The 25,804-nt window shown below is 25.9% G+C and overlaps 1 protein-coding gene across 3 annotated transcripts in view; it reads left to right on the top strand.

Annotated features, from left to right (window-relative positions):
• LOC111026518 (5-hydroxytryptamine receptor 1-like) overlaps window positions 1-25,804 on the top strand; it is a 208,740-nt gene that overhangs the window by 36,941 nt on the left and 145,995 nt on the right. The window contains exon 2 of one of the 3 annotated variants that reach the window (XM_022304616.1): window positions 15,009-15,113. The exons of 1 other annotated variant lie outside the window; for it this stretch is intronic. The gene's annotated coding sequence lies outside the window, so the exon portion shown is untranslated. Of the gene's footprint in view, window positions 1-1,905; window positions 1,964-15,008; window positions 15,114-25,804 lie in introns of all 3 variants that reach the window. One more of the 3 variants, XM_022304617.1, reaches the window with a different exon arrangement.

Raw genomic sequence — 25,804 nt, 5'->3', positions numbered from 1 at the left:
GACTAAACCTATAGGTGACTTCGATAATGTGTTATACTTATTCGTTAATTGTGTCAAAATGAGTTTGGCTCATACGTTGTGCTAATCGTTAATAATAAAATCATAATTGGTTACCGAAATGTAATTTTCAACACGCAATTATACTGTACATGTATCAGGTAAGTATATACTAGTCATCTACTCGCTGATCAATACAAAATTCTTCCAAATGTTTAATATTGTCGCTGTGTACAATTGCATTCCTTGATGTTATAAATATCGTTTCATCAAATTAGACTTAACAGTGCAAACATAAGTTTGTAAAATGTAAATGGCCATAAGTGGCCATATCTGGTAAAACTGATATTACTAAATTCGTTACTATTCCACGTGCTGGTCGTTGTCCGTCATAGAGTTATGCATATTACGGATTTGATTTTAACTTCTTTCTTCCATTGTTCGAAGAAAATCGTTCTACAAGAATATATATTAACTTATTTCTTAACTTTGGATTAAAATAATATACAAATACTGGCAAAGAGTTGAACTTTTTCAACTTCTATTATACTCGAATATGCAATCATATTATAAATAAACTCATTATAATTTTGTATTTTAATCATGAACTGTGGGTACTAAACATAAAAAATAGATAGGTATCTCAAAAATCGAGTCAAGTAAATGGCATAGTATCTATGTGCATTTATGTATAAATGTATAATTCAAATTAAATTTAATAACGTTAAAACAAACTTAGCTATTATTGGAGTACCTAGTAATTATTATTAGATAAAGAAATGCAATAGTTATATTTTTAAATGCTACCTAATTATACATCTATACTCAAAATGTTTAAAATTATTTTAATTAAGACATTATCGTCTCGTTTAATACTCGTAGGTTTTCTAGCAAAAATAATAATTTGAGCTAAAAATCAGTAATCAGTAGGTATATAGGCAATACTTACAATCTACCGTTAGGTTAGGTTAATAATAAAATAATTATGCAATAATGTATTCTGTAGTAGATATACATAGCTATATATGTCTGAAATATACATAATATATCGCATAGATAATAATACATTTCTTGGTAATTTTAGTTAAAAGGTTATTTAAAACTATTTTTTATTAAATCCAAAAATATGTGCATTACATTAATATTAATTGTTGAAATGTTGTTGTATACATATATTTGAATTTGTTAAAATAAATAAATGCCTGAAATATGTTATTCTTTGACATTATAATAATATATTGATATAAAAATGTGGTACCGTGTATTATTATAAATTATAATGTATATTACAATGTTCATCATGCGTGATGCGTATGGTAATTGTTCGTGAATAATATACCTAATAAGTAATAACTATTGCATACGTATTATTGTATTAAGTACAAATTCAATTTGTTTATAACAAAAGAAATCATAATTTATGTTTTCAGACAATAAATATTAACTGTTTTAGTTCATATGAAACTAAAATGTTTGTGTACAAAATGTTTTACTATTTATTTTCTGTATTAATTAGTCTTTTAAAGTTTTTCACATTTTTTTTTTACATTATATTATGCTTGAATAGAAAATTTTTTAAAAAGACAAATATTTTATTTTGTTGGATCCATACAGTTTATTGTTTGTAATCATTTAAAGCTTATAAACATACTTTTATTTTTGTTTAACGTCACATTGATTTAAATATGTTTGATATTTATTGTCTAAAGATAAATTATACCTCGCACATTATTTAGACATAAAACAAAAACTAATGGAATGATACACACATAACATATTACAGTAAATCGATATGTCTTGTGGTGTCACTATTATTGTGTATCCGGATAGAATTTGACAGGCACAAAGCTGGTATCGTGAAAAATCTGTTTCCTTTTCTTCTATTAAGGTGAGGTTTTTATTTTTCAGGGCAAATGTTATAATAGCCAATAGGAGTACAACAGTAATAACTTCCAAAGAAAAAAAAGTAATATATTTTTTTTTATGACTATGAAAAGTGAATATTTTTTTAATATTACTAACAATTATTCTAGTAAAATAATATTGAATTTTTTTTCATTATAAACTGTATATAGGTTATTGGCTATAATTATGTCTTATAAAATGTAACATATATATATTTTATATTTTGTATGTTCCGTACTTATATAATATATTGTATACATTGTTTTATTCCTGGATGTGCAAGATTTTAAGTTACAATATGTATTAATATTGTATTATTAATATTATACGAATATCTCACTGATAAAATACTAATTATTTGTATTTGTTTAATTTTAATTTTAAATTTCGCTCATACCATATAGCTGTTTTATTGTGTTGTTACTTATTAATACAACCTTTGAGATAGATATATATATTAAGTTATTAATTTAAAAAGATGAGTTGACCATACATTGGTTTATGTATATTAAAACCAATTGAATACTATATTACTATGAATAGATGGACTGTGAATAATTAGTAATAACTTCATAGTTGAATTTAATATTACTCACATTATTTCAAACCAAAAACATTTGAAATATCTTTAAAAACAATTAATAATAACAACTAAAAATTACAAAACAACTATGTTGTACAAATGAACCTGACCCACCTAAATAAAAAACCTTTAATTTATTTTATAGGTACAACTTGATACCAAAGACATCATATTATATGATACAATAGATTATGTTTAGTAGAAATTAAGGTTTATAACGTACAGTTAAAGATTTACCGGCGTCTGGTTTTAAATAAACTTTTTTTTTTGAGGTGTTGACGAAAATAATTTATAGTTTATTGCCAAAAATTCTCAGTTAAATGAGTATAAATATCTGTATTGTTCTCAAAAAAGTGTGTATAAGTCATTATGAGGCTACTTAAAGAATGTACACCATCCTTTATTTTTATCTACAATTTTTTTATTTTTGTTGTTAAGGTAAATCGAAACATTTATTTTTTATTTCTTCGTTATTTTGCCTATGGAGTTTGAGATTTTCTTAAAATAATAAAAACGATCGCATAGCTCGATAATATTTTTTCTATCTATTTAGTGTACTTTTTGATGATTTGATTTTTAATCACTTTAAAATTATTATCTTTTAATATTATTACAATTATTGTTGTTGTGACATATTTGACAGATGGTTCTATATTTAATATTAACAAAAGAATAATAAATATGCATTCAAAAATCGAAATACAATACTGATTTACATGTCATTGATCAAGAAAGAGAAGAAAAATATTTGAGGGAAATGTATTTGTACCACAGTTGGTCTTTTGAAATCATTTATGTAGATCTGTGTAAATTAAATGAATGTTATCTAACGGTTAATTAATGGAAAACATTTTTGGTGATGAAAGGGACTTTTATGTCGTTCCACTTTAGGCCCTTTTGGAATATTACCACTTTCAATTTACTACTATATAATTATGTACATAAAAAATATTCAAAAGGCATAAATTAAAATATTATTGATGGAAGTAATAAACTGTAGAATTTCATTTCATTCACAGAGAATGTGTTTTATTAGAATATTATGATAAGCAGTACCTATGTGGCTATGCATGACTAGAGTGAAATATATTATTATTATTTTGAAAGTGTTTTCACAGAATAAAAACAATGAACATTTTTTCCATTTTAAATATTCATTTTCGACGTATGAATTACCGTACTCGTATTCACCGTTTACTGTCATTTGACTATTAACAAAGTAAGAAAAATGAAAATAGAAGTTTGTTTATCGGTTGTTTTCACTATTACTATTAACTATTGATAGAAAAGTATAAAACGATAATGTTTTCTTAGATAGAATACTATGTTTGTTGAAACAGAATAGGCACCAACTTTTAAAATTTCAATAATATTATAGTAGTAGTGGGACAAGCATTTATGCTATTTTATTATTTGTCATGTCTAAAATAATCTAAATTTATTAATATTTTCAACAATAATGGAAATGTATGATAAAATAAATTTAAAACCGATGCAATTATATACAATAATCAATAAGTTTAAAATATTCAAAATAAAACCATAGTAAGACATGTGCAATTTTTGAGTGAAAAATTCATATGAACAAAAAAAACAACGGACAAGTGATTAAAGCTTTGCTGTACATAAGGTGTCTAATATAAGTCAATGTAATGGATATATTGAATTTTAATATTTTATAATATTATAAGTAACATAAATCTAAAAAACAATTACTTATTTATTGTTGTGAATTTACGTAATACTACTAAATACAATGTTAGATTATTTGAATTTAAAATTTTTTATCAGCTTGTTTTAATAATAATATAATTTTTTAAATAATGTTACTAATGTTGTCATTTGTAATTAATGTACAATGCGTCAAGTACATTTTATACACATTTCTGACATGGAATGTATTATTACATCTTTTGGAGATTTCAATGTGAACGAGCAATGTCTTTGGTGCATAGGAGTTCTCTTCTTTTTTTCTAATATATTATAACGTATAATATCATAATCTCTTTCAAAAACCATCCTTTTATGTTGTAGTATCTTGAACACATCATAATACCACACACTATCTTCATCCGAGTTATCCACATGATCCTCCTGTTCTTGTACTATATATGCGGTAGGTAGTACTAACAAAAGCGTCAAGTATTTTCTTTTCTAGTTATCCAATTGGGATCATTCTGTCAGTTTCCGAAGTTTTTTTTTCTCAATATAGTTGTATCTATCTTTTTTTTACGTGTTCCATTCAAAATACTTCATCTGATCTTGAAATTTAAAATTAAATAGTACATGCAAACTATTGATGTATTAACTTAAGTTTATACTTTATGTAAACCCTCATTGATAAACCGTTAAGCGATGTGTAGATAGATTTTTTTGTGTACAGTTAATTTTTAGTTTACAATTTGTATCAGTTGGTACTGAATATCATATTTCCATAGTCTTAAATTCAAAATTCAAATTTATTACATTTCCCTAAACATGAATGTATTTACAACATGTATGTATTTACAACATGTTACAGCTATATTTAATAACATTATTTTATGAAAAGTGATTTTTACTCTTAATTAAAATTAACTGTAGAAACATTTTTTTTTGAAAATGATGATATCTTTTAGGTACATACTTATGAAACATAACAGTTGACAAATTTATTGAAGAAAATATCTACAATAGTAACGAGTATAATAGTTATGATTAAAATGTCCAGGGGATAAAATCAGTCAAACCACTCTAAAACATTTTACTCATCTTCAAATAATGATCGCTAGATGATTAAGTATATATTTACCATAAATTTAAAATTGGATATTGATCCATTTTCTGCAGATTGAAATAAGAAAAACTGAAATAATAATAATTTCAAATATAAAATGTATACTAGTTGTATTATATAAGTTTTACACAGTCTCGTATATATATAACATGAAAATTATAAAATACATATTTATACATTTAATAATAACTGTTTAAATGTTTTTTAAATTAAAAATCACTATGTACTTATTTAAACTTCACTGAGATTAATTTTTTCTAGAAACCGACGTATTAAAAACTTTGCTCACAATCGTTTGAAGAATGGATGTAATATTAATTAAAGATATTTTGTTTTTGCAAAATATTGATTGATGTGTGATTCATAAAAATAAATATTTACTTAAAAAAAAACCAAAATAATTAAATTAATGCTGTTTAGTAGTTATTACATATTATTTATTAATAGTGTATTGAATATTTTTTTTTTAAAAATGAGTCTTTTCATTTTATCATTAAATATAAGTATAATAAGTTAACATAACATTGAGAGCTATTAAATAAAATCCATACATTTTCAAATATCAACATTTTTAAGAACTTCGATCTGATTTAATTTCAAAACCTATAATGATTTTCTTTCTTGAATATAGGTTCGGATCTATGATTTTGTATGGATTGAATATATCCAGGCGTTCAATTTCATCATTTTTGGCCCATTTTAGATTTTAAATATACATTAATATTTACATCACACCTTTTTATGAGCTTTGAAACTTGGAAATTTGATAAATTTTGACGAAATTACGATCATTTAGAAATTATTTTGTGGATACAAAAAATAATTCATAAGATGTTTAATATTCATACCAATGATTTGAAAATGTATATAAGTTCATCATAAGTTTTTATTACTTAAATTAATAAAAAAGTTGAGAGTAATTTCATTAGTATTTTTATGTATGGCTGAAGTATACATTTTGATGAAATTGGATATTCGAGCGTAAAACCGCGATTTCTCATCAAACGATATTCTTATTTTGTTTTAATTCAATAACTTATAACCGTAGATACATTGCAGTTTTCACCTAATATTTTTATTGGCATTTTATATACATGACATAATTTTCAAAATATTTTTACAATTTTTAACTATTCATAGTTATTTTCGATTTGTTTGTAGTTTTTTCTCTATAAATATTGATGGTAAATTTTGCTCCTTCAAAAGACATGAAAATTCAATACAAGGTTCTTCATAAGTTATTAGTATAATATTAAAAAATATACGAGATACAGGCACTATTTTTTTACAGTGAATACTTCATAGGCGATAACAAACTTTTTAACACATTGAACAAATTTTTTTTTAAAGTATGTTCCTGGTTAAAATGTAAAAAATGTTCAATTTTTATTAAGTTTTATAAGCTAATGCTTGAATATTTAGTGAAAGGTTAATTCCAAGTAATTCATACTGGAACAAAATAATATATGAACTTAATTTTTTTGTAGACATTTAAGTTTTGAATTTTTGTAAGATTAGATATTGAAACAAAACATGAAGATTTTAGTTATTTTTTAGTCATTCAAAAATATTTTTTTTGAAGATTTAAACCTTTTATTTATATTATTATATTATATTATATATACATAATATCAAATTGGCATTTTCAAACCATTTAGGTTAATTGAATGATATTTCCTATTAATATCACTAACATATTCACACCGTTCATTGGTAGTTTGGTATTGACTCAACAATCAACAAAACTAATACTATATATTATAAATATTCAATATTATAAGAATTAAATATTAATGTGTATTAATAGCACGGTGTTTTCAGCAAAAATTAAATCAACTTACCGTATCAGTAAAAGTAAAATAATTTACTTCAGTAAACGTCTAAATATATCATAAAATATACTTTGTAATATAGAGTGACATGCTGTCTTTGCTCAGAATCATTTATCGTATGCAATGATTTATCTTTGAATTCAAATTTGTATACATACATTACAGTGAATCACTTAATGATGAGGTAAACTCGACACCTACACTCTATGCAGTAGAGTGGTTACATACTTCAACCATTTTTTGGTGTAACTTTTTTTTTTAAATTAAGTGCAATATAATATGCTCAATTTCTTACCTTTTACAATGTTTTGTTTAATATTTAGACAAGAATTATGCATGTTTTCCCCATTTTTACTGGCTATACTTAAATTAAAGTGGCCTATAAGAAACCTTTAACAAATGTGTAAATATAGTGTGTGTAGTCACATAAATTAAATAGTATAAAATTACAGTACCAAAATAAAAATTATTAAGCTATAACTAACAACTAAAGCTAGAAAACACTTGATTCTATCAATAGTAAAACAAACTTAACCGGTGAAGTAAACATCAGTAAGATTTACCGATGTCACATCTCACACACGTAATAATAGATGATGTATGATTATATGGTGTCCATTTTTATTTCGTGCATGTAGATAAAGAAGCGTCTAAAAAAATTAATCCAAGACTTTATAATTACCTACAGTTTTTCCAACGAACATTTTTAACTCTGAAAACACCGTGTAATGTGTCTATAAAATATTACAGTGACGAGTTTTTCTGTCACAACAATACTCATGTGCGTTCATTAAGGAGGTCCAATTTCGCGCGCTCTAAGTCTACCGTGACCACAGTTCGTTATATTGTGGTTGCTGTTTTCTTTAGGTACGTAAACATGCGTAAACCTATATGCTGAGTATATTATGTACTTTTTTTTTCTCCGTGCCAGTCGCCGACATTTGTGTGCATTGTACGCGTTGAATTTTAATGTGTTTAATTATTGCCTTTCACTTCTTATTTCCTTAATAATGGTTTATTGTTTTTTAATTGTGCATCAAGTTTTCAACTTTGTGGAACCTGTCAACGCAACCAATCCACACTGACAGCTATGGAATGGAAACGCACACACAAGTGGTCATTTTCGTTATAGCTAGGTACGACCAAGGTTATTTTTTTTTTTTATATACGGTTTTAAAATACGATATACCGCAATATACCATGAAGTCATTTCGTTCAAAATCCGTCAATCACGGTGAATGATTGCTATCTTCCATAATTTTGTTTTGACATTGTCAAATTTTAAACTGACAATATTTCCGATAAAACCATAAATCTTCGAGGCTTTATGAGCCATATTATATAATGTCGCCTGTGTTAAGTAAATGAAAACCAATTATAATTTAATCACCAAACTGTTAAGCTCTAAGAAACAATTTATTCCTGGTTATTTTTAGTCTCAACAGTTAAATTCATCAAATACAATTACTATGCATATTTGATAAATATGAATATGTATCGTGTAATAAATAATTATATAAACAAGCATGTAGTTTGGTTGATCAGACTATTATTCTATTTACGAATGGATAATAATAAATGTGTTTGAACATAATATACTTATATATAGTATAAATATTAATCATTATTCAATTAATTTTTATAAATTATTAATTTACTTTCAGAAAAACACACAACGAAATGTATAGATATTAGATTATATTAGTTTAATTCATATTTGAATATTGTGGTTGTATTATCTTAATATCTGTACAAAGTTATACCGGTGTTAGAGATTGTAATAGTCGCTAAATATACTTGTCATACCCTTTTTTTTATATATTTCATCGGTTGTTACATTCATAAATACCTAACCAGGATTAAACGATCCATAATTAATATATAAATAAAAAAATGGAATACATTTTATTAATGTATATTTCTGTAATCAATTAAAAATCGAAAATGATAGATAGGTACTTAAGTAGTTAAGTATAGTGCACTCTCATATTGTATTAAAATGTTTTAATACTTAGTAAGTATTAAATAAGCTAATAATCTATATTATATATTAAAATCGTTTCTGCAATAACATCATCAATTAATATATTAGGCATTTATTTTGTTATTTATAAGTGTAATATTTAATTTAAGATTATACATAAATACGGCAATTTGAGTTTATACCTAATTAATGTTTTTAAAATGTATTTTTACTCTTTATTTTTCTATATTATATTCATTTTTATGTTCATATTTTTATATTAATTTTGTAAAGTAAAAGCGATTTTTAAAAATTAGTCATCCAAAAGAAGTGATTTGATAAATAATACCAAATGATGTCCAGGTACCTACCTAGTACCTGATATTATGTCCTACATAATAATAAATGATTTTTACTTTGCAACTAGATGACCTACAATAATATTTTAAGGACTGATACTTGATTCTTGTTTGATTATGAATATTAAATTGCATTTCAATAATTTTCAAAATGTAATGGACACGTTCTATTAAAAAAAAAATATATATTATCATTATTTATTACTAAGAAAGTACAAAACCGTAATAGTATCCAACTTAAAGCATTATATTATTAGTTGTAGTATCTTATTCCATAAGCTTAAATAATCAAATTCATCTTTGAATTTTTGTTTTGTATTCTACTTGTTTTAGCAGTGTGTATGTCTATGATGGATTTGTAATTAGGTAGTAAACCAATGTGAATGATTCGATTGGTTATTATGATCCTATTATTAGTGTGAAACTAGGTCAAAATGTTAATTTATTTTAAGTTTAACAGCTACACGAATAAAAATTCATATTTTTAGGTTTTTTCTTCATTTGAACCATTTTAGCTAATTACGGTTAATAGTAGGCATTAAAAGTATTCCGTTTTTAATTTCGACGGTGTAGACAATAATGTGCAGTGGCAGTGAGCGTATTGGTAATACAGTATTATACTATTTATACCTAGGTAGTTAAAAATCGTTATGTACCATATTTTACCGATGGAAAAAAATATTAAATTAACACTAATAAAAACGGCCGGTTCCACTTTACCCGCCGATCCCACAGCGTTGGTACCTATAATATAAAAGTACAAATTATACATCAAGCCGTTGCCAAAACAAAAACCGTTCTGTCGGCCAAGGCCACGTTAATGAACACCCGTCTGACTCGTCACACCTTCATTCTATGTATATACGCATTGCACACATTTTATATATATATATATTTTTTTTTGTATATGCCTACACATTATGCATACGCGTGTGTGTGTGCTTGCACGCGCTCGCGTATACGTTTACCTTCCCAAGTTGTACACATCATTTTGACCCCATAAGTCTATGATAATAGTATATCTACTATCTATATTAATCATATGTATTTTATTATGTGACGGGATTAATCACTACAGGTTATTTGTCGTAACACCGGTGATTTAATTAAGAATCCCGTCACATTTCGCATTATAAATCGATTGTCACCGTCCCCTTAAAAAATTATTTTATTCTATCTCCGGCTCTTTTTGCCATTATTTCAATATCCACAGACCCTGATCTGTTTTTTCAGACCCATGTCTATTATCTCAGTTAAATTATTACGATAATCATACGATGAAACAAAAGAACAGTTAATCTCTCCCGATGGCTGAAATCATATTGATTCTCCGATACGTATTGCTCTATAAACCTAGAGTAAAAGTGCATCTAAAATTAGAAACCCATACAATTTCTATTGAAAATTTTAGGAGTAGATCAGTTCAATTTGTTAGGGTTTGACATTTAAAATATAAACAGGGACAATATTAAGCCATGCGTGTCTTAACGTAGAATAGGTGATTTATTATTCATACCTGATTATTGTAACCCACAGAGTTAATTATTAAAATTAAAAATAAGTAAATGTTATATAATATATATATAATATATGTTTTTATTATAATAGTAAATCTTTTGATCAGAAATTAATATTCATCAGTATCAGACAATTGAATAATAGATTGAAAATGAAAATGTCTTCATTAATATATTTTGTATAGTATGAATGTATTAGATTATGTTTGGATATTTGCCATTTGTGAAACTAATTATTGGAACACAAAATTCACTTTAATGGTTTGGAAAATACAAAAATATAAATTCGAAGGTAATGGGATAGTAAGCTACTAATAAAATAGAGAAAATTAGTTTTTGAATTTAATGACAATAACGGAAACCAACTCATTTCAATCAGATCCAAAAATGCTCATCCGCATAAAATGTTCGCATTACCCAGATCTTAGTAAACAACGGGTTCCTTACATTTATTTACCCTTAAAACCATTCTGTGGCTTTAATGTATTTTTATCTGGTCCATTTTATTTAGAAAACAGTGAATAGGGTGGATTTACCCTAAAGCCTTTTAATGAAATCGAGTGAATAATATTTAAACATTAATATATTAAATGAATAAAAAGCTATTTAATGATTTAACACTAATACAATAAATTATTATTTCAGTAATTGAAAAGAAATTTATGAAACACAAAACAATTGCCATTCACATTTAATAAATTCCTCTCCGTAGAGTATTTAATGTGTATTTTGTAAAATAAAGTTTTCATTAAATCATACAATTATTATGATATTGAAATACTATTGGTATAATACATCTTTGTATGAGTACAGTTTTTATTTCAAAATATTGTTTATATTCATAAAAAAAAATGTTATATTTTTTTTGCTAATTATTCGATAATAACCCTCAAACAAAATATGATTAAAGCTAAAATAAAATATTATTTAATTAATAATAAAATGTTTTTAGAATTCGGTGGTTATGATTGGCGGGATACATTAAAAAAAGTCTACAAGCATGTATTTTACACGTGACTTGGTAATTAGTATATACTATACTACCTATTATAATGTATGAGAACGATGACACTTTCAATGTATGTCTCTAAGTAAATTTCATAGAGTTGCAACTTTTTATTGAATGTATAATATGTGCGTGAATATTGTAGCTTTATAAATTGTTTGAATGTGAACACAAATCCATCATAAATATTTTTAAAAGTGTGAATTCGTTTCAAAGCTTTTAAGTTATTGCATTACGAGTGGCAATAAATGGGTCAAAAGTTTATTATTGACTAGGTACCATTTTGTATCATATGCACATCAATTTTACTTGAATTGGGTTTTCATACAGCCGACGACTCTGACGCAACCACTATGAAGCACACTGAACTTTTAAACAGATAAGATTATGTGAAACGAAAGTTATTTGAATGCGATCTAGTTTCGAATTCCACCGATAGGCTATAACACGCACTTTCACATTTAAAACATTAAAAGGCAGACCACCGACATTCGAAGTTGGGCTTAGACACTCTAACCGTATCAAAATGATAGTTCAAACATTATAAATTAACAGTGAACTCGAGTCATTAAGCAGTGAGGAATCATTTCGTGATCATAATATACATAATATTATATTTGGCGAACCAAGTAAACGCTGACTTGATTGTGTTCAATTGAACAGGAAACGTCATATTCCGTTCTGTCATATAATTATAATGAACAAACATTTAGTGTTTCATAAACCTAATGATATACCTTATAAAAATATATTATTTTTAACCTAACAAATATACTAATCTTAAAATGTGATAATTCAAAAATCGACACCCAGGCAACCTACCAACATATTTTTCGGTTTTGTTCTATTAGGTACATAATGTTTTGAATAATATGTATTATTTAAATATTATAATATATGATTCCACTGTATGCATATTTGGTTGCTATGTTACCAATACCATTGTTGGTTTTCTTTTAACATGGCTAAATATTTTGGTCGAGACTCTGGAGGTGTACATTTTAGTATTCGGTACATAGTCTTATTGACATTAAATTACATATTATGTCAACAACCATTCTTTTACAAATCGTGTATATATTTAATTTATATAGTAGTCAATAATGCAACAACCAACTTTAGATTAGATGTTGTATTGTTCATGTTGATTTATAGAAAAACCACCAGAAAAATTTATCATATTAACTATAAGTGGTTTAATACATGTATATTTAGTTGTAGGAAACATATTATAACATAATTTACATGTGTAGAAAAATCAGGACCTTGCAGGGCTTGCATTTTTGTATCTGTTATAAATACGAAACAAGAAATTATAAATTTAAGGTTAGGTAATTTGATTATTATAATTTTAGATCTATAGTCTGAAAATGTTTTAATTTTATTGTGAAATATGTTTTAAATGTTTTTGAATACCTATCGTAAAATGTATAATTTCACTATTTTTTTTTTTTTAAAGTCTGTTTCAGTTTAAATAATAAATGAACCTTCGTTGCTGCGTTGATAATTAATGCATATTTTTTATGACTTTGTCAGTTGTCACACAGTTAAGTGTCGACTTCCTGCACTATATATTTTTTTTATTGAACTTAACAGTTTTAAAAATACAAAGTTTAATGTCTTATTTTTAGTGTAAAATAATACAAATAAGGGGTGTACATTTTAAATGGTGACATAAAGTCAATTTATTTTAGTCATACGTCGCATAGAAAATGTGAATACATCTTAAATGGGGTTATTTATAACATTATTGAAATGAAAAAAACTTCTCTTTCACATTTTGATATTCTTTAGTATTCATTCTCTTCTAGTTTTCTACACTAATTACTAAGTATTCAATTTTTTACTTACATTAATTTTATCAATCAACCCATTAGTGTGTGTGTTAGTAAAATATAAATTCGTTTTTACATTTTTTACCTACATGTATGTCTACTACCTATTCTGTGTTTTTTTTTTAATAACATTCAATATTTAACCATATTATTTAACCATGATTTTTTTTATATAATAATATATGTATTTATGTACAACAGTGCGATGAATGATAAACAAACTGATTTTATCTGATCGAAGTTGCTAATGGTTTTTGAATATTGATCAAATTCGTGTAAGGTGTCATTTTAATAATTTATCTTCATACCTTTACGTATAATATATACGTCGTACATATTATATATATATATATATATATATTTAAAAAAAAATTATTATGTTTGCAAATTGGATTCATGTTTTAAGTTATTGATGGCTTTAGAATCATCTGTATATGATAAAAAAACTAAACATTTTCTAACTGCAAACGATTAACGATATATTGTATTATTAAGTAAACATACGTTATTATTGTGTACAAATGTTAAGAAGTTCACGTGTACATGTCATTCGGTGAAAGATTTTTATTGTAGCTTTTATTAAACAGTCGTTCGGCCCTAGTTGGTTTAATGGGTTGGACTGAGCATACTACAGCAAGATAATAGTGTCTAATGTATACACGAACAGCGTTGACCTAGGAACGTACCTACCATAAGTTCGTTGTCGTAAACCATCAGATTCGTTGAGTAGTGTACATTGCAATATATTAAAGGATAAACATTTTTTTGAGTGTTTTGTGGCTTTAATTTATATGCGTTAAAGAAATAAATTAAAATAAAAAAAAAACTAACGAACATACAAAAGTTCAACTTAAAAAAGCAATTTATACATTATATAATAGCTCAACATATTTAAATGTGTGATACAATCTGTATGAATATCTGTTTTTGATGAAAATATAGTTAATTGGTTTATTTTATTAGTTATTACTAGTCCTAAAATTACGGCTATTCGGCACAGTATAGGCTCTTCAAATACTTTTATTGCGTTATTAGTAGTTATGGCTAGGGCAGAAGTATCTTAGCATTTGCATATTTGTTCAGCGTTATCGTGGAAAAAGGTCAACAAGATACAAAATTGTTCCGTGTGACGACAAATCCATATATATATATAATAACATTGTATGTTTGATATTTTTTTGTAAATTTAGGTTTTTTGGTTTTTGAGACTTAATTAGGCTTATTTTTGCTTTTAGTTTATTACATCATTTAAACGGAGTTTAGAAAGTTCCCTCACAAAACATAACAAGTAATAAGCCAATAAGCGGTTACATGTGTAAGTTGTCTCAAGAAAAATAAACGTAAGTTCACACTCAAATTATTGATTAGATTGACTATTTAAAATGTTGTTTGTTTTTATGTCGTATAAAAAAAAATCTAATCTATGATTGGATCATTGGATCAGCTAATCACAGAATACATCAATATGTATTTTCTTAATTGGTGGTGAAATGGAATGCATTACTTTCTATTTATGCTTATTTATGATATGATATGTTATATGGACAACCCATTTAATAAATTCGGTGATTGTATTTTCTTATTTTAAATTCTATTTATTTTATTAGTGTTTATTAATTAAACCTTAAAAAAATATAAGTGTGTATGTGCTTGCATATCTATGGTTTTTTAGGACTATAAGTCCTCTACCTTAGTTATGACTTATGACTACATATATATATATATTTTATTTTTTATATTTTTAAAGTACCTTTAATTTATAATGTTTATTTGCAATAAACATATTCGATACAGGTAATTGTTTAGACATTAATGATACGATCAAAGTAATTTCCCAGCAGTAATACTTTAGAGTTTAGACGTAGTATATATATTTAATTATTTATTCTATTTGTTCATTTGATTATTATTTTTATGTTAGTAAGTCTCTACAACAATTTATCTTAAGCTTTCTTAGGAGAGTTTCTGGGATGTTGTTGGAGTCAAGGACAAAGGTCAGTGGTTTGCAAGGCAGGATTTCGGAAAGCTGTGATACTTCAAGACTGTTGGAATTTTTTAGGTGCTAGTGTAGAGAATTATTAGAGGTTTGAAATGGATTTTTTTCAATCAAACATAAAGTCATAATGATATTGATTGGAAAGTTTGATGATCGGTTCCACGTTATTTTTCTTATAACTTCGTTTCCTAAACTTGTGGAGGCACTTCAAACATCCACGTGATATAGTCAAATCGCTTTAGGATCAGACGCTTACACGTAGAATATCAAAGAACACCTAACCAGTCGTTTTTCGTTTGCATATTACATTTTCAGTTACGCAGTATCTAGTAACACGACTACCTAGGCCAATTCTGTTTTCAGCTACTAAACGAAAGTGACTGCTAAATATCGTTTTTTGTTTAAATCTCCCCTTCCAAATAGTATTGATCCTGAATTATTCAAGAGTTAAGAAATTACAATCGAGGCTGTATATGTTGACATTCGACGGGTGATCACGTGTGTACTAATACTAACACGTATACATATAGTGACATTTATAACTATTACTTAACTAAAATGCGATATTAATAATGAAAAAAATGCAATAATAAACTTCTACTGTTTATATATATATTATAAACATTATTCCAGAAGCTAAGGTAATTTTATGCTGTCAACAAAAATATTGAAGGAAGTATTCCTATTTTCTATGCATTGAATAAATTTCGATTTTAAAATAAAACCGTACCTAATATAAGAAAAGAAAATTCTGTGGTATCAGATCTCACAATAGTGATAGTTAAGATATTGTAGCCGGTCGATGTCTTAAGTATATATAATAGTTATAATTACCTATAATACTATTACAATGATAAACTACCAATATTGATAGGTAAATTAATTACATTGAATAATATATTATACAAAAAGGTCGTACAATTATACCTGTTTGACTAAACCTATCAATTCGACATATTAATATTACACAATGATAATTAATTTATTTTTTAGCCAATCCATTTATGAATATTATTAGATGTCGTTCACAGTGTTGTTTATTATACACCACGAGATCATAAATAACATAATCCTATAAATATAGCTGCTAGCTACATAATATTTAAGTTATCAATATATTAACCACCTTATATTCTTGATAAATGGCTGATAATGCTGCTTGTGGGATAAGGACTTTCTTCAAATTGATGGTTCTTTATGGCACCTCATTTATTTAAAACAGTTTTGTGTTTTAACACAATATAACCCTACTATGTATTTTACTGAGGTCGATTATCGTTGTCCATCGTGTGAATAAACCTGTCAGGGGGATTATCATGACGTATAGATTATCGCCGGACCTCTAAAAACTACCTCTGAAATGAGTGTGCTTGGTGTTATCATATACCGAGAAATAAAACACCATTTCTTTTTAACCGTATTATTGTGATCATATTCCAATTCTTGCAAAACTAATTGTATCTCTGTTCTGGCTGGTTGTATATTTTCTTTATCGATTTGATGGCTACCTATTTTCTTATTGCCGGATTACCCTTTGTTGGCTGGGCATGTAGGACGGTAACGTTTGTTCGAAAATTAAAAATCATTAATTATGGATCTGGTAAAAAAAAAAATATTTATAACCATTAATTAAGTGTTTGGCAGCCAATTGAAAAAAAAATCAAAAAGCACGCCATTATGCATTGGAATAGAAATGTATCGATTGATACCGTCTTTAAGGCCACGGTGACGTTTGTACTAGTGGTTATCAAACAAAAAGGTTTTGAAAAAGTCTATTTCAAGTAACTACTTTTATGGTCTTTATACGGATGAATAATTCATACATTTTTCTTGCCACACCGTATATCAAGAAAAAATAGTAAAATGTTGAAAATAATACATACGACAAACGCATGTCAACACATGTTAACGTACCGTCTATTAAAATTTCGTGTTATAAAAAACCGCTGAAAGATAGATCTGATCGGTATCGTACTATTATTCAGTTAATATGACACGATATTTTAATACCCGGTTGATTTTTTTAGTTATTCGCTTTCTTGTGTAAAATTATGAATCAGATTCTGGTATATACAATTATTATGACTCATACAATTTAGGAAGTACTTCAGTGGATAAACATGTAAAAACCAAATACATATACAATTTAATATATTTTACGATTAACGTTAATTTTTAATTTATTGGATAATTCATATATGTATAATTAAAATTGTGTAACAGAACATTGTCAGCCCATACGATTTAAACAACCATGCAATTACATGGTTAATCGTTTTTGTTAATACTCAAAAAAAAAAAAAACCATCAGCTGTGTTAAGTTTTATTAATTCATGTGTTATATTTTGAATAAGCGAGGACACTAATCTATTTTTATTTTCTGTTAACTCATTATTTAACATGAATTCATGCTTCATTATTTTCAATGAACAGTTAAAAACTTAAAAATTATAATGTTTTTGATTTGACAGCTATACAACAAAGATAATATTTACGGAAATTAAATAAATACACATAAAACCATATTGATATTTTAAACACTTTTATTATCTGTGTAATATCTGTGAATAAAGTGTATTCATAAAAAATCAAACGTAAACAATGTTCTTATTTTACACTACATTGACACATTATATATTATAACTTTTGATTTGAATAAATGAAAAGAACCGAAAAATGTGCATCAAACATTTTTATTAATAATTATAAAAACATGATGAATTAACTAAACTTGAATTTATTAGTTTTGAAATAATGTAATTCTTTTATCTCATCATATTTTCTATTTGAATAAGTGCTACGAAAGTGTGTATGGCCCCTCTATATATATGGAATTATTGGGCACATATTATGATATCTAATCTATGGGATGCCATTTTATTTTTTAAATTTCTCACTAGTTTTTCTAACAGCCTAGAAATGTTAGTATACGAGAAACATCAAGAGCAGTGGTTTTGATTCCCACCAGGGATGAAAACTTTTTGTATTATATTAAAACTTAAATAATCCATGACTTTAGATTTTCACCAATTATTGCATGAAATACATTTTAAAAGTTTTTTGGTATTTAAAATAAAAGTAACGTAGATTTAATTTTTTTTTTTAAATTGTAAAAACTACAACATCTTGTACAATTACAGTGAGCTCTTGGCATGTCGAAACTAAAGGGACACAGATATGATTTCGATAGATCTAGTTTTATTATGAATCGGAATGGTAATTATTACAATTTATCTCAATTTAGATTTCGGACACATAATATTATCCTGAAACATGATGACTGGTAAATTAATTTTAAAATTATATTTCATTAGAGCTTCTAATTTTAACGAATCAAAACCATAAATTTAATATTTTTATCAATAGGTTTTCACCTTATTATTCTTACATCAAAATTTATCATAATATTATAAGTAGATACGTCTTAATAATACTATTTTTATTACTCTTAACTGCACACACATAATATTATTGAAGTAATTCGAATAATGTGTGGTATATCGGGAAACATTGTTGTTGATATTATTAATTTTTCATGAATAAGTTATCTCCATTATTCCTACCCCCTAGGTGTAGGTAGAAAGTATCGTTCAACTGTCAATATTGTTCTTTTTCACAGAAATGTTTATTTATTTTAATAAAATATTTTTTATTCGTAGTAAAATGATTGAGTTAACTTATTGGATTGATATTTTCATAAACATTTAAATTGTTCCGCTTTGCATAAACCATATTTTGTATACGTGTCGTATACAATACCTATGTAGGAGGATAATCGGCACGAAATTATACATCGATGCTTTGATGTCAGATGCAGGTTAAGACGCATTAACCCCGATTAGTTTAATGATCATTAATACTAATTAGGTAAAATAATTGCTGAAACCGTGTAGTATAATTTAATGTGTTAGGTACAATGGTACATCCTACCATCCTGGACATACATACAATTGAACAATACGTGAACTTAAGTTTTTCTATCATTTCATGAACTGCTTGAGCAGTGAGCACTGCTTAATATTCATGATTTGCACAACTACTATTTGTTTTAGGGCTATACAATTTAATAAATCACACTAAAGCTTAACATTAGGTACCTAACTATTTGCTCGTGTATTATACCTACTGTGGACAGTGGTTTCACATGGTTAAAATATATAGACAAAAATGTTTATAATTTATAAATATTATGAATATTAAACAGAAGTTATATCTTATATTATATTGATTAGTTGTACTGAATCTACAGGTTATATTAGTGAAGCCATGAATTCACTTAAATAATTATTAACAGTAGAAAATCATCGTGGCTCAACAAAACAAACAGTTGTTATTAGTTGTTTCTTGTCTTAATTGTTTATTTATTATTTGAATACATCAACATATTAATTAATGTTCTTGCAAGTATCTTTATGAATTATGTCAAATAATAATAATAAATTCATTAGTTATTTATTAGTTTACTAATAGTTTGTTATAATACTAAGAATTAATTTATGGAATTATCTGTTAAGTTAGAATTATATAATTCAGTGTCGATTAGAATTCAATTAAAAACTTAAGCAAAACAAAATAATATAAATAATATTATATCATTATTTTTATGTAATGCAATGATCTTATTTAGAGAAGACCTACAATAGCATATTGTAGAAAGTGAGTAGGTATACTCATAACTCATAAGTATTCTTGCATAGTACTTTATAGTGATCATTTTTTATAATTCTATACTGTAAGTGTATTAATAGTCGTATATTTTTATGTACTTTTATAGATGAAAACAATTGTCGTTTTAACATACATTCGTGTATAACAATAATCATATATCCATCGGATAAAATTAGATAATATTTATCAAATTAATAACTTTGTTATTTTTTTTTTTTAATTTAAAAACTTTTTATTTGCAATTCTAACATTAATGAGTACTTAATAAGTAAATTTGATGACTAAAAATTATACATTGAAAGAATTTACGCGGGTGGCTACGGTATCTTAGTATATGTCTTTAAGCCAATGTCTTTTTAATCATAATTTTATTCATCATAATTATATTATGTATAAACAAATATAAGTACATACCTACAGTACGTAATAATAATAGCAAACTGCGTTGTCATATCCATCACATTGAATCCAATACCATTTATAATATTTGTGTAGAGCAATTCTGGTAGTATTTTAATTGTAAGAGTTTAGCACGAAGAAACTAAACAGATATAGTTTATTGTTTAACCAGGATGCATTTTCACTATTGAAAACCAGTTAGATATTAATGCGTCATGGGGCCTTTGTTATAATATTATAATACTGAATCAAGTTTGGTGCAAACTTTTGATGGACGGGATGATAAGCAGAGATCATGAAACGCCAATGAGAATGCAATAGTTGTCAAGTTTACAATACCAGACTCCAAAGTCATATTTTCACAACTACCTAGATATAAGTTGAATTTCCATATAAATATCAAATTTTCTTTGATTGTTACAATGTTACCTATTTATCAAAGTTTGCTACTAAATATACTTTAAAGAACTATTAATAATCACAATACAATACTAATAATAATTAACAATACATTATTATTAAAATTACTTAAAAACGATACAAAATTGTATGTAGGCAATATGTTAATAGATTTTATTATTGATACATTTTGAAAATAACGTAGGTACATTAAAATGTATTAAAACTATATAACTGTTTGGGAAATATTGAAAGACTTCAGAAATCGCAACAATATTTAGGTAAGAATGTAAAATATACTAACAGATAAAAGAAATATTTATTTAACTATTAATCTTTTATACTGAGAATTCAATGTAGGTTAATAGATAATTTATGATTAGTTTAAGATAATTTATTCATGTTTAATTATATTTGATTATATTCAAAAAGGCTTATATTTTTATTTTTAAAACAACATTGAAACAGTTTGATTAATGTTTATATTTGTTTATCATAATAAATATGTTTATACAGGTATTGGTTGTAATAAAATATACGATGTAGTGAGAAAGAGAAAAGGTAATTAAATTTAAAAAAAAATAACAATAAAAGTGTAAAGATAGAATTGTATTATAATATAACTTAATCTAATTAATTCTTAATAAATATTTATATTCGAAAAAAGTTTTATAAAATAAAGTCAACTTTAATTTAAACAGTTCAAATTATGCAAAAAATGCACAAAGTTATAACGATTATCTTTCTAATCAAATAAAGTAAAATGTTTTAATTTATTAAATGATTTTAAAGTCTAATATATTCCTGGTCCCTATAGAAAGCCATAAATCAGTTTCTGATTGACTGCTGACGAGTGTTATACTATTAGACATGATTGTATTTATTATGTATATATCTATAATGATGTTTTACAAAAAAAATCAATAAGCTTTGTATCCAAGCTGTTACATTAAATATTGATTTTCAATCATCCAAAAATGTTACCATACGAAATTAATCTTCATAATTTATTTTTTCTTATAGTGCATGATAATAAGTAATACCTAACTAATAAAGAAAAAATAAACCCATTTTGTTTCCTTGATTAATTTTTCAGATATTTGCAATATCTCATTATCCAATTATTTTAGTAAGCACTTTAAGTTTCCTTCTGTAGTAACTATGTATCCGTTTAGTTCCTTCAAATATTATGTTAGCCTAGCATAGATACGTATAAATGCATAATATTAGGCGCCTATTGAAATAGGAGGTGCTACTCTTCAGAGTTTTGTTGTGTCAATTAATGTTGAAAAAACCTAGTACACTTAGTACTACAGTGGTTATAATAACACTGGGGCTTGCGATGTTAAATTTATTTTTATTTTTAAAGACAAATATAACTTACCGTAACCATCATAATAATATGTTAATGCACTGTTGAATGCGATATTATGATTGACCAACTTCTAATTATAATATATGTATAGACTAATTAAAACTTAACAGAAATAAACATACATCTTTTGTAATCATGATAACCGGAACATATAATTAAAATAAGATAAATCAACAATTATCTTAAGAATTAGAAATCACGTAGTAAGGTGCTTAATTTTGAATATTATATAAGGACTACCTTATACTTACTTTTTTGATAAATGTATCTTAAAATACCTATGTATAAATTTGAGATCTATTAGTATATGTGTGGTGGTCGTAATACGAGTATATGAACCATAGAGTACTTATAACACCACTTATATATTATAATAAAAATCATCAATTGAAGATTTGTAATCAAACTCACAATGAATATTTAAATATTTACCATAAGATAAAGCAGTTTCTATAAATATATTAATAATATGATGTCTCTTTATGACATAGGCACACTAGACCTAATTTCATAGTCATGATTTTTTTACATGGGATAAATTAAATTGTTCTCCTTTATTTTTCTCTCACACACATACACATTTCATTTGTCTTGTTAAATGAACTTTGGACGACAGCTTTTGAGATTCACAAAGGGATTTCGTGCTTTACACCGCGGAACGGATGTGATGGGGAAATTGCGTCGTCTTGAGTTGGATTACCGGTTATTACCATCTATAGTCCATTAGTCTTATTTAAAAATTGCACTATAACTCTTTTATCAATTATAATCTTGAATCGCATTGTCGTCTCCACAGGGCAGAAAGAAAACACTTTTAGCCTAGGATCATCTTCGTTGAACCGTGACACCAAGTATTTAAAATCGAATTTAGCTGTTTTATAGTTTGTATTATCTTTCTTCCTCGCACCCCTGTTTCTGTTATTATTGTGACGAATGTTAAGCACCGATAAACGCCAATAATTCGTCTCCATTGAAGGGGCTTATTCAAATAGCCTGATGAATAAGCCATAAGCGTGTTCCATATTTTATTAATAAATATATAGGTATTATTAATGTGGTATCTGAGTTATCACTATGTATTTATTATTTTTCAAGTATCTTCGGAGGAACAGATCTTACTCGTTATTTATTGGTTCTAAAATATCAACATTGACGACGATAATAATCGGTGATAACAATGATACGCTTGGATAGTTCAATTAATAACATGTCATAAATATTGTTACAATAGAATTATTTTTTCTAACAATTTTAAATCTTTTAACAGTTGGTTCTGATTTGTACACTTAAGTATCTGGAGAAAGCAAATTACATTGGTTTCCATTCAAAAAATGTTTTTTTTATTATTTTGCAATACTATAAGAAGTTCATATAAAACTTTTAGGGCCGATGCACAAGTCCTTTTTTGCGGCTGAGGTTCCCCGAGTGTTTGAATGCAAAGAATGTGTGCAGCGCCGTATGACATAGGAACTGCATAATTTGATCACATATTACTTACGCCCTATTTACGGTGCTAAAGTTGAAAAAAACCAGCACGTGTGCATCAAGCCGTAAACTCTAGAAATTAGGACTCAAAATCAAACATTCTTAAGATGGTTAAAACTTTTATTTTTTAATACCTAATAAATGTTAATATACCTAAGTAATGATATGGATTATTTTCCAGTGACCTAATATTTAATAACGAGCAAACAATATGAAAGTTAAAAATATATAATATAGGTTCAAACAATTATTGAATATAAAAAACAAACCTTTTATGGGTACATACTGTTATTTTCTATAGTTGTTTATACTAAAATCATTGAAAATGTTAATAGTTAAAACATTTGTAGGTACATTAGATGTTTGAAATAATGAGCTATAAACACTGCTCAAATCGAAGTGACTTTATCTAAATTTGTATTCATAGTTATAAACGGTGGATTTAAGTTTGAAGTTTTCAAGCTTTAATTTTTTAACAATTTATCAACCTCCAGCTACGCCTACAATGTGGAATAAGAAGTATTAATAAACGATACACTGGAAGGTCTAGTTTATTATAGTTTAAAACAATTTTTTTTTTTTTTTATAAATTTAATATAAAATAGGTACCTATTTATAAAGTGTATAGAAGAAAAAGTAAATATATTATTTATTATAATTTTATCTTTTTCTTTGAATAATAACAATAAGGTTATTGCAACATCACAAGTTAGTACATCAACATTTACAATAATAAATACAATATTGCAGCATCCCCGGTAAGGTTAGCTTGTCTGTACCTTTTAAAATTCGTACAAAATATATTGTACATTGAATATTGTTCATAATATTTTTGAAAATGTATGTTAAAGTTTAACTACTCATTATTTAAATTGAAATTGTTTTGTTAGAAATAATATGAATATCCATTTTGATATTGAATATTTAGTTTGGAATAAGTGAGATATAGCGTCACTTTAATTGAATTAAATTTATAAATTAAAATAATTATGTAATAATCATGTAAAAAATAATAGTTTTAAATTTCGAAATTATTGTAGATTTTACTAATATGTTATATTATTATGTATTTTTAATACACTTACTGGTACAACAAGTCAACATCGAATAGTTCCAATAAACTTTTTTTTGGACTTTTTTGAACTCGAAACTAAAAAAAAAATTCATGTCTAAAATTAATCTATAATGAAATGAGAGTAAATAAAACAAATATTAGGAATCAAACAGATCATTTTTTTTTTGTATCACGAACTTGAACCTAAAATCCTATTAGTTCATAAACGACCTCGCTGCAAGATTGTTTATTTTCAAAAGCTGCAAATCACTAAGAACTACGAAAGAAGTTTCACTTCATACGCGCGTATTTCCACACACACACACATGGTATTTTTTAATAAAAGTTACTTTTATACTTTTTCAATAGGAGAACATCGATGTTACTTAACCATTACCGCCCAATGACTTATTGTGTTTTTTTATGAACAAATTTTAATTTATTTTACTATGAATAATTTATGTATATATATGCGTATATTTTGCATGGATACTAGTACACATTATTTTATCTGCAATTTATATTGTATTTATTATTTAGTTAAGGTAAAATAATACAGTCTAGTACTCCAGTCTTAATAACTTAATACTCAAGGAGAGTACAATTAAATTTGACTTATGTATTTCTAGAGTTACACATCTCAAACATTACTTAA

The sequence above is a fragment of the Myzus persicae genome, unplaced genomic scaffold (genome assembly GCF_001856785.1).
Source record: "Myzus persicae strain clone G006 unplaced genomic scaffold, MPER_G0061.0, whole genome shotgun sequence".
NCBI lineage: Eukaryota > Metazoa > Arthropoda > Insecta > Hemiptera > Aphididae > Myzus > Myzus persicae.
This window is presented reverse-complemented; position numbering and strand designations above follow the sequence as displayed.